The following is a 12,078-nucleotide window of genomic DNA, read 5'->3' on the forward strand; positions in this document are numbered from 1 at the left end:
GAATTTACTACAACCATACTGTTTATATCACAGGAAACTGCATCTACTGAGTCAGACCATTGGTATACCTTGTTTAGCACCACCTATTATGCATCTGACTACTAATAACAGCTGTTGAAGGTTTTGGGGCAGAGAAAGGTCTTTCCCAGCATCTGGAGATACCAGGAATTGAACCTAAGGCCTTATGCATATAAAGCTCATGGTCTGCTTTCGGGCCATCACTGTTCTCCTCTGCCTTTTCACCTTGAGTGGCAGCCTATGTTTCGTATTTATTTCTTTAATGTACTTATTCTACTATGGAGCCAGATTTGTTCTCAAAGCAGCTTGCAATTACAAACAAGTGCAATTTTTCTCATTAAAGCCCGTTGTAGAGACGTACAGTTCCAGCTTTGTTCTTTGACACAATACAAGAAGATTCACTAGATACTGCAGCAGCTGTTGGGACCTGGCAGAACACTTCGTGAAGCTGGGCATGTCAGTTGGTAGAGATGACTCAGAATCCCAGCTGTTATTCCTCCATTCTCAGCTCCACATGCCACCTTCTGGTAGCTTCTCAATACTGGACCCTGCCTGGTGGGAATAGCTTCTCTCCTGGAAGTGCCACAAAACTGGGCAGCCCAAAAGACCTTTCTCAAGGGAGATCCGAGCTTCACCAAGCATCCTGTTGAACTGAGTCAACATGCTGAGGATTTGGCTGAAAGCCAATAAAAACAGCTGCTTGTTTCTTACTTTCCTGATGGTTGAGAGGTTGAAGGCATCCTTAGCTGTGTTTCTGAGTGCAAAAGACAAAACAAAAAAATGCATCTCAAACCACTTTCCCTGCAATCAGCCCGATTCAAACAAACAGTCATCAAAGAAATCATGAGGGTCTTCTCAGTTTACCCATCCTGCATGTACTGATCGAAGAATGGAGAATTCAGGACACCATTGAACCAGTTTGGGGCAATGAGAATTAATCAATTGACTTTTATTTTTTAATTATGTTATTTAGAGTCCACCTTTCTTGCTGGGATTCAAAGCAGATTATACTAAGTCAATAAAATCAACAGGATGGGACATCCAATAAACAATACAATTTGGATTGTAGATATCTGGAACCAACCAGAAATCTGAAACTTATTACCATGATGCCTTATTACCAACGATGCAAAAACTAAATAGTAGTATCTCAGCTTACAGCAGCAGGCAGAACAAACTATACACAATAGCATAGTCATACAGGGTTGCCAACTCTGGGTTGGAAAATTCCTGGAAATTTGGGGGTGGAGCCTGGGGAGGCCAGGGTTTGTGGAGGGACCTTGTGTGTGTGTAAAGTGCCGTCAAGTCGCAGCCGACTTCTGGTGACCCCTTTTGGGGTTTTCATAGCAAGAGACTTACAGAGGTGGTTTGCCAGTGCCTTCCTCTGCACAGCAACCGTGGTATTCCTTGGTGGTCTCCCATACAAATACTAACCAGGGCTGACCCTGCTTAGCTTCTGAGATCTGACGAGATCAGGCTAGCCTGGGCCATCCAGGTCAGGGCGACCTTAGACGGGTATAATGTTGTAGAATCCACCCTTCAAAGCAGCCATTTTCTCCAGTGAAACTGATCTCCTTAACCTGGAGATCAATTGTAATTCTGGAAGATCTCCTGGCCCCACCTGGAGGTTGGCAACCCTAATAGTCCCTAACCCTTTACACACGCATGAACCATTTTGTTATAGTACAACCCTATTTCCTAAGCTTAAAAAGGCCCTCCCAAATAATCCAGTTTTGCATAGTTTGCAGAAAGTCAAGAGAGTGGGAGTTTTCTTGACCTCATCGGACAGCCAATTGCTTAAGGTGGGGGCCACAACAGAGAAATGGACATGTATGGGCAGTTGTTGATCTTGCCGGTTTGCAGGGTGTCAGCTGCAGAAGGTCCTGCTGAGATTACCAAAGATGTCATAGCAGCATAAATCACCTTTTGATGGGTGAAGATTAAAAAAAAAAAAGATTAAATTGCAGTTAGGGTGATCAGATGAAACTCTTTACCAACATTAACACTGTATTAACTGAGAACCAGTCCCTGGGTTTTTAATAGCTTGTTTGTTGTAATGATTGTTATGCTTTTCAGTATTTATTGTACGTATGTTTTTTATGTATTTATAAAATTTGTATGCTGCCTCTTCAGACCCGCTCAAGGCAGCTCACAACTAAACCAGTAGAAGAGAACAAAGCAAATCACAGAAAAAAAGCAATAAAAGCTCAATATCAATAAGAACAAATAAAATCAATAAAAGCATGTTTAGCAACTCCACCATGGCTACTGAGAGGGCATTCCTTTCTTAAAGGTACACTGTTTCTATTACTTTTGGGGGGTTAAACTCCAAATTTTATTTATTTATTTTACAATTCAGATTTTCCTGCCAACCTGAGGCGTTATTCAGGTTTGTTGAAAAATCTGCCCTGTCTGTTGATTGCTCAGTCTCTGGGTTCAAGTATCCACAGATTTGGCCATGTTGAGAATTAGACATTTTGATGATAATATTCTGTATATAGGACTAGAAATACAGTGTTGGACTGGGATTTGCAAGACCCCAGTTCAAGTCCCCACTCTGTCATGAAGGAGGATAGGGCTATCCATGGCTGCTAGTCAAAATGAATACTAGTCATGATGCATACCTATTCTCTCTAGTATCAGAGGAGCATGTCTATTATATTAGGTGCTGTGGAACCCAGGCAGGATAATGCTGCTGCAGTTGACTTGTTTGTGGGCTTCCTAGAGGCACCTGGTTGGCCACTGTGTGAACAGACTGCTGGACCTGATGGGCCTTGGTCTGATCCAGCATGGCTTTTCTTATGTTCTTATATTCCTGGGTAACCTTGAGCCATTACTGTTCTCTTAGCCTGCCCTCTGACACAGGGTCGTTGTAAGGATAAAAATTAGGAACAGAGAACCATATATGCTGCTCTGAGATGCTTGGAGGAAGCGCAGGATAAACATGTACTTGACAGATAGACAGAAATACAGATGCTCTTGATGGCTAACCTAAACAAGAGGGTTGGCGATCCATGACTGGATTTCCTGCTGTTATTTTTAGTTCAGAGTATGTGGAGAAGGGAGAGGGAAAATCCATTTATGCAGCAGTAGGAGATGAGCCACAGCCCTCACTTTGCAAGATCTGAGCAAGGCTGTCAAGGATAGGACGTTTTGGAGGACACTGATTCATAGGGTTGGCATGAGTCGGAAGCAACTTGATGGCACTTAACACACACACACACACACACACACACACAGAGAGAGAGAGAGAGAGAGGGGGGGGGGAGAGGAGTTATTTAACAATTTCCCAGTGTTATTTTCCCTATCTAACTACTTCTTTCTTCCTCACAGGTGCTATTTGCCTTGTCAGGGAAACCATCAAAGTATTTGTATGCTTTTTCCGATAGGGCAAATAGCTTTGGGGGAGTTTTAGAAGAACTTGAGTGGGAGTCAGATCAGTAAAGTGAAAGATGCAGATGGGTTATTAAACACCCACTCCGCCAGTGCTTCATCACCGAGTCACTGACACCCTCCCCACCCCGTTACGTTGAACTTAAAACTATGGGTTTCCTATTGTCTCATCTAATTTGACCCTCTTGAGGAATCAGCATGTTCTGAAACAAAGAGTAGAGAATTTTGGCCCCATCCAGTGGCATTCATGGACCTGGTTGGTCTTTCTTAGGGCCATACTAGACCTGATGGCATCATTGTGGCTGGCTGCTATGAGGACGCTGATACCATTTTAAAGATTTCTCTAAATACAGGAATAATTGAAAACTGGATACATGTTTTATGGATGGCATCTGACCCCAGTCAGGTTAGCTAAGATTTCAGGATAATCAGATAAATGTTGGAAAGCCAATAAAGAAAAATATATTTTTTCACCTATGGTGGATTTGTGCATCAGTTCAGAAGTTCTGGACTTTAGTATATAAAAAGATAGTGAATATGTTGGATAATACCATGAAGTTCTGTTAAAATATCTAATTATTGCAGCTTGAATGATATTGGCTCAAGTCTGGAAGCAGCAAAAAAAATCCATTAATGAGACAAGGCCAAAGGTTTGGTGTACAGTGGTTATGAACAGGATCACAACTTATAAATATATGCAGGTATGTAAAGATCAGCACTACAGAAATTTCTACAATCTTGGACACCATATATCAGCTATTAGAATTATTACAGCCCTTCCTGCAAGGTGCAACAACAGTTGTTAGAATGTATTTAAGGGTTTTAAGGGTTTTTAAATCCATTTAAGAATGTATTCCATTGTTTGTTTACCTCTGGAATTCATAAAAAGTGTTTATGAACAATTTGAGATGGACAATTTGGAAAGATGGGAATTTGTACCTCATGGTTAATTATGCAACACGTTCCAGACGCCTCTTAGCACTAGCTAGTACAAGATACTCATCTGTCCTAAGAATTCCACTGCCCCATAGTAGTAAAATGTGTTGCTGCTGAGTTTTTGTGTGATCGCACCTTGGCTCTGTTAAGGTCATCCCATATTTAGTGATGCACAATTGATAACCTGGAGAGGAAGAATGGGTTGTAGCTTGACTTCTTGGCAGGACTGTCCGTTTTTCAACCAGCTACTATAACTATACATTTAACACCACCTTGATTTGCAAAAGTCCATGATCGTGTTTATCCTCACTTGCAGAAACTTTCAGAGGCAGATTGCTGCAGCCTGAGTCGTTAAAAGTATCAGACCAGACTAGGGTTTTCTCTCCACCAGGCTCATTTGGCAACCCTATTTCTGAACTGACACCCCATTAACTAATTTAGCAGCAGTACTGAAACACAGCTGTCCTGCTATAGGATTTGCAAAAAGGGGGTTAAACCATCTCACCATTTAATACAGCGTTTTACAACAGCGCATTGACAAACAGAACAATGGGAATGAATGAAACATAAAATGGCTATTAAGAGGACTTCAGATCTTTCTCTGCCTGTCTTTGAGTCCAGTGCATGTTTACAAGGACAATCACCAGCCTGACTGTGAATCTGTTTCACAGCCTCACAGTACCTGCTAGCAGATTAATTCATCAAGACATGTCTCTAGGCATGGGTTTGAAACCCAAGCCTCTGGCAGACAGACAAGCTCTTGTGGGATTGCTGAGAACAGGACCACCCATGACACTACAGAAATGCAGTAGTTATTTGCACAGGGAAGCAGTGCTATGGAATGATCTAATGCCTGGTGCACAAGTTTGCAACAAATTAGCTGGTTAGGCTTTTACCTTTCTTTGCACATCATGGAGAGTGGGTTGTTGCTTCTGCTGGTTGTGCCTACCGCTCTGTGTCAGAATTCGAAAGGTACCCACAGGTTGGGGACCCTTGCCACATAGGGGTTTCAAGGCAAGAGATGTTCCAAGGTGATTTGCCATTACCTGGTGGTCTCCCATCCAAGTACTAACCAGGACCAACCCTGCTTAGCTTCCAGGATCTGACAAGATTAGGCTAACCTGACGTGTGTGTGTGTGTGTGTAAAGTGCTATCAAGTCGCACTCGACTTATGGGAACCACTTATGGGGTTTTCAAGGCAAGAAACATTCAGGGGTGGTTTGCCATTGCCTTCCTCTGCATAGCAGTCCTGGTATTCTTTGGTGCTATCCCATCCATCTAATACTCAGCTTCAAAACCATCAATGAAAACACTAAAAGAGTAAAGCAATGGAAGCAAGCAGATACTTCAAGACAACACTTCCAACGGCGTGTGTGTGTGTGTGGGGGGGCATAAATGTTTGGCATTTTAAAAATCTAGCATTTACCAAATGAAATTAAAAATTTACCAAATGAAATTAAAAACAATGACAAAAACAATAGCCATGGGATAGTAACCTGGATTGGGGCTGTAGCACTTATTACAGCGATTCTTGATGAGCACATTAGACTTTTCCTTGGGAACCACTCCAATCCTGCTCTCAAACATGTTGTCCAGCTGAGGGCTGTTCAAGTATAGAGACAATCTAGCATCTTCAAGCACATATATTGTGGACATATATAGGCCTGGACAAACTGGGATTCCTTGTATGTAGGAGGTAAGTCCTGTGTAAACTGACATTCATCACGCACACTCAGCCTAAGCTACCTTGCAGGGTTGTTGTGAGGATAAAACGGAAGTGAGGAAAACAGTGTAAGTTACTTGGGGTCCATTGGGGAGAAAGGTGGGGTACAAATGAAGCAAAGAAAGAAAGAAAAATAAATCCTCAAGCCTTCAGAACCAGCACTCTTCTGCATAGGAGGTTAAAAAAATATTGCATGGGGTTTTTAAACTGGTATTTTCAACAAACTATGTGTGGCTGAAGGAATGCTGGAAAGCAGGCACCATGGAGAGGCATCCTTATGCTCCTAAGCATATTTAAAGTACATGCAAAAATACTTCAACAACAATAGTGTCCATGCAGTGGAAATTTCCTGGGTATTTCCTGGGTAACCTCCTATGTATGATCCTATCATTTAATTATTTCTGTTCTTCTTTTGAATTACTGCCTAGGATCTGTGTATTCAGCTGCATTTCCACCTTCACTGGGCAAGAGGTTGACACAATGACCTTCCACTGTTTTTCCTGCCGAGTCCCTAAACATAATATCCTGGTAACTTTAAACCCATTACAACACTTTGGCAAATCTCTCTTGCACAGGTCAATTCATGTCCACAATTCTAATTTCCTGTTGCTCAGTATGGAAGGATATAATTTATGAGTGGCTGTGAAGTTCTAATTTCATTTCTGGGTTCCAGCAGAACACCTACAGATTCCCCAAACATGAGCAGCCATTTGTAGGCACTAGTTTTAAAAAGATATTGTTAAGTCCGCATGGAGAGGACACACGAGGTCGGAGACGGAGTTCCAACGGCAACTGCTTTATTGTGAACAAGAACAGAACTGAACTACAGTGGTCAGACCCCCCCCCCCCCGCTTATATGCCCCCCTGGCCACCTGCGGCCGCTCTCCCCCAGACCGTGATGGGGGGGGAAGCAACCTTAGTGGCCAATGGGCACGTACAGACTTAGGAGCCTCTGAGAACCCCAAGCTCTGCGGGTTTCTCCTGCTTACTGGCAACATACTTATATACATACACAACACCCCTCCCCCGTAAGTTCAAGCGATCTTTCTAGCACTTAAAGTCTTTCAGATGGCCCTACCTTGACCGTGCCCGCTGGGAGCGGCGCAGTGCTGGGACGGGGGTTACCGGCCGCTCTATAGTTGCTGAGCCAGTTGCGGTTGTGGCGGCAGTTTCTCCTGCTGCTCAGTCTTCGGAGGGGCCCGCCGGGCAAGTCGGGGGCTGGTCCCCGGGTTGCTCTGCCCCCACCGTCACAGCGCGTTCCCGTTCCGCAGCGATGGGAAGGGTCGGTGTCTCCGGAGCGGCAACTGATTTGGGCACGTCTGCGGGGCGGCGGCGCAGTTGGTTGATGTGTCGCCGCAAGACCCACCCTTCCGGAGTAGTGACCCTGTAGGACACCGGGCCTGTCGCTTCCCGGACCGTGGCCGGGATCCAGGCTGGGCCATCGCTGTAGTTGTAGGCGTAGACCGGATCCTCCTGCTCCATGATCCTGGGGGTGGCAGTGGATTCCCTGGCTGTGGGCCGCTCCGACAACAGGTCAAGGTGCAGTCAGTCGAGCAGGGTCCTTGGCCGGCAGCCCATCAGGAGCTCCGTGGGACTCCTGCCCATCGCTGTGCAGGGCGTGGTGTGCTGGGAAAGTAGGAAATCTGCCAGCCGCATGTCCCAGTCCCTGTAGACAAGACAAGTGCATCTTTGGTTGTCCGCACCATTCATTCCGCCTGACCGTTGGTGGTGGGGTGGAATGGTGCTGAGGTTACATGGCAAATTAAGTTGTTCGCCATGAAGTCCTGGAATTCGGAGGACTTGAATTGAGCCCCGTTGTCCGAAACCACCGTGTCTGGCAGGCCGTGTGTCGCGAAGATCTGGCGCAGCACTCGGACGACCACTCGCGAGGTCATGGAGGAGACGGCTACCACTTCCAGCCACTTCAAGTAGGAGTCCACAACTATAAGGAAGGTCTTACCCTGGAACGGCCCCGCGAAGTGAATACGGGACCAGGGGGTGTGGGTCGACTCTCAGCGATGGGTCGGTGCACGCGGCATCTCGGGACGGGACTCCTGGAAGGGTTGGTATCGCTTATCCCATTCCTCTACTGCGGCATCGATGCCCAGCCACCAGTCATAGCTTCTCGCGAGCGCCTTCATTCGGACGATTCCCAGGTGACAGGCGTGCAGGGCCTCCAGGACTCTCGAGCAGAGTATCGTTGGGATAACGACGCGGCTCCCCCAGAGCAGGCACCCCTTGTGCACAGACAGCTCGTACTGGCAGGCGGCAAACAGTTTGAATTCCTCCTCTGGCCGGAACGACAGCCACTCCTTCCCCACCCAGTTGAGAACTCGGGAGAGGACGCGGTCCCTTGCGGAATGGGACGGCTGCGGCCAGCGAGACATCCTTTTTAGCCACGAGGTGGTGGCGCACCTTCTCATTGCTCAGGCCGAAGACGAGCCGGTCCCGCAGCGCGCCGTTGAGGTCCGAAAAGGAGCAGAACCTCACAATTTTGCAGAGCGCCGTGAGGTACGCAGCGACGGACTCTCCAGGTTCCTGGTCCTGCAAGTGGAAGTCCAGTCGGCGGGCGAGCTGTGTTGGCTGGGGGGCTAAGTGGTTTCCCAGCGCCGCCATGATAGCGTCAAATGGTGTCTCGCTCAGCTTTGCGGGGGCCAGCAGGGATTGCGCCAGCTGGAAAGTCCGAGGGCCACAAACTGAAGAACAGCGAGCGCTTCTTGCCGACGTCAGTGACGTCATTCGCATCAAGGAAGAACGTGAGGCGGTCGGCGTAGCTTTCCCACTCGCTGGGGTGGGCAGTATCGAATGCCTCCATGGGACCTTTGGTGGCCATTGTGCGTAGCGGGCGTTGCGTCTCCCAAGTGTGTCACCGTGAATCAGCAAGGCAAGCCGGGCTGCCTACCGGGTATCGAAGATGCAGCGGAGGCAAGAGTGATTTCAGCAGGACAGCCAGACTGCCTACCAGCCTACGTCGCCACTGTTAAGTCCGTGTGGGGAGGACACACGAGGTCGGAGATGGAGTTCCAACGGCAACCGCTTTATTGTGAACAAGAACAGAACTGAACTACAGTGGTCAGACCCCCCGCTTATATGCCCCCCTGGCCACCTGCGGCCACTCCCCCCCCAGACAGTGATGTGGGGGCACGTACAGACTTAGGAGCCTCGGAGAACCCCAAGCTCCGCGGGTTTCCCCTGCTTACTGGCAACATATTTATATACATACACAACAGATACAATCAGAGGCTCTTTTTCATTATACTAGGTTGATAGCGGGAGAGAAGGTGGTGTAGTGTATAGCCTGATCTCATCATAGCATGGAAGCTATGTAGAGTTGGTACTTGGAAGGGAGACCACCAAGGAACACACTGCAGAGGATGGCAATGGAAAACCACCTCAGCTTTTCACTTGAAAGCCCCTATTTGATCGAGCCTTGCAAAGCTATCCATGTTTTGCTACTTTGGGGAAGGATTTGCTTCTAGTGTACATCCATGTAAATAAAGGTGCCACACATCCTTCTTTCCTTTGCATGCCAACTGAGAGGGCCAGCAGTCTCTCGGTGGTGGCGCGGTTTCTTCCATGGCCCTAATCTTTGGTTTGGTCCTCTGGTACTTGACCTGAGTTTCCTGTCCCCAGCTGTCCACCATCCTGGCCTCGACACTTTGACTTGCCTTTTTCCTGTCATGTGCCTGATGTCACAACTGCAATGTGACATGCTTGTGGTTTAATGAGTTCCCTTCTGTCACCTGGGTGTTAAAGGTGAGTCCAGGGTCTGGAAAGGTTGGTGGGGGGGAACGAAAGGAGGAGGGCAGCGAGGTTTTTGATAAGGGAAAAAGAGAAGAATTAAACCTCCCTTTCCCTCACACAAAAGCAGCATCGCAGTTGCTTTTTAAGTCCAAATAAACCTGGAGTTCCAGTCATGGAATGCCAGCATCACCTGCAGTTTGGCCTCCAGCCTTTCATGTCCTGGGTGGCCTCAGCTAAGCATCATTTTCAAATCCTTCTATTTAATTATGTTGAGCATAATCATTGTGGCCTAATTTACAGAAGTGTTATTGCAGGGATTATTAATAAACGAGCTGTATAAATACAAAGGAAAGGCCACCCTTATTTTTTTATTCTGTAATTGGTGAATCTGGCAGTGTTTCCATAGAGCCAACATTACTTGCATGTCAGGAATCAGTGGAGTGAGAACTGTATATTTGTGTTCTGCTTCCCTGGATGGTTAGCTACTAGCGTTGCAAAGCAGAGTCCACTCTAGGCTGTGATGTCTCTTATTAGCCCTGTCCACCTAGGAAGGCCATTGCACGTAACACATGCACATGAAAGCATCTTATACTGAATCAGACCACTGGTCCATCAAGGTCAGTACTGTCTACTCAAACTGGCCGTGGCTCTCCAGGGTTTCAGGCAGAGGTCTTTTTCATCACCAACTACTTGATCCTTTTAATTGGAGATGTCACGGATTGAACCTGGGACCTTCTGTATGCCAAGCAGATGCTCTGCCACTAGGGTTGCCAGGTCCCTCTTTGCAACCGGCGGGAGGTTTTTGGGGTGGAGTCTTTTTTTTTCTTTCTTTCTTTCTTTCTCTTTCTTTCTTTCTTTCTTTCTTTCTTTCACTTTCTTTCTTTCTTTCTTTCCCCACACAGGTTGGCTGGCCAACTCATGTCACAGAAAGTAAGGATTTGGGGATGGGAACTGGAGAGTGGGGAGAGTATAACACAGTCAGGTTTACACATGGCTGCCTTTCCCACACTATGCCACTTCTGAGCTCATTAGGCTATGGGCAAAACTGCCCCCACATCATAGAGAGGGGGAAGAACTGTTCATCACATGCCATTTTGAGTGGCATTATCAAATTTTCAGCCACCTTGCTAAAAGCTGAAGGCCTTCAGCAATCAAAGCACTTACCTATTTAAAATGAAGTATAATTATAGCTTCTTGGTGTAACAAGAGAGGTGATGAACACGTCAGTCAATACACTTATTATGGTACACAAAGGTTAGGCAAATATATGACAGAGCAAGAAGTCAGAACTAGTGTTACTGCTCTTGCCTAATAGTCACATGGGGGTATAGCTCAGTGGTAGAGCATTTGACTGCAGATCAAGAGGTCCCTGGTTCAAGTCCGGGTGCCCCCTGGTTTTCTTTCCAATATTTTCAAAAATTCCCCTTATTTTTTGATTTGTATTTTTATTCTTGCCTCTGGCAAGGAAAACAGAGGCTACACCAAATCAACCCAAAAGAAACTATATTCAGTTAATTCGCAATTACAACTTGCAAAAATAGAACAGAAAAAATTACTAAACCGGGCTATACTTTTAGAAATATTAAGATGTTAAGTTAAATCTTGTGATTTGTTTTAATATCTTACATTTTAATATCATTAGTCTTTTATCTAATTTTGTAATTTATACTAGTGTGGCAATTTTATTAAGTCAGATGTTATGTATTAACCTTTGGCTGGTCAAACAGACCGTATCAATAAATTATTATCCCTAGGCACAAGCATGAGTTTTTTCCCTTTATGCCTAACAAATAAAACAAAAAGTCCTCTCTGTCGCAACTAACCACATATGGGCGAAAACGCATGGGAGGTTTTGCCTTGGATTTGCAGCTCTCTAGATGCACATTGGTCAGCCATGGTTAGTATTTGGATGGGAGACCACCAAGGAAGACCAGGGTTGCTGTGCAGAGGAAGGCACTGGCAAACCACCTCTGGTAGTCTCTTGCCATGAAAACCCCAAAAGGGGTCGCCATAAGTCGGCTGCGACTTGACGGCACTTTACACACACACAGTTAGTCTTTAAGCTGCTACTGGACTCTTGCCCTTTTCTACTATGATTTCTTTGATGACTGTTTGTTTGAATCGGGCTGATTGCTGGGAAAGTGGTTTGAGATGCATTTTTTTTTGTTTTTGTCTTTTGCACTCAAGAGGAAGGCACTGGCAAACCCACCTCTGTTAGTCTCTTGCCATGAAAACCCCCAAAAGGGGTTGCCATAAGTCGGCTG

At 46.0% G+C, this 12,078-nt stretch overlaps 1 non-coding gene across 1 annotated transcript; it reads left to right on the plus strand.

Moving 5' to 3' along the window:
• The first annotated feature begins 11,135 nt into the window (after positions 1 to 11,135).
• TRNAC-GCA (transfer RNA cysteine (anticodon GCA)) lies at positions 11,136 to 11,207 on the plus strand. The gene has a single exon. It is a non-coding gene; the product is annotated as a tRNA-Cys (tRNA).
• Positions 11,208 to 12,078: the final 871 nt, after the last annotated feature.

The sequence above is a fragment of the Euleptes europaea genome, chromosome 14, assembly GCF_029931775.1.
Source record: "Euleptes europaea isolate rEulEur1 chromosome 14, rEulEur1.hap1, whole genome shotgun sequence".
Taxonomy (NCBI): domain Eukaryota; kingdom Metazoa; phylum Chordata; class Lepidosauria; order Squamata; family Sphaerodactylidae; genus Euleptes; species Euleptes europaea.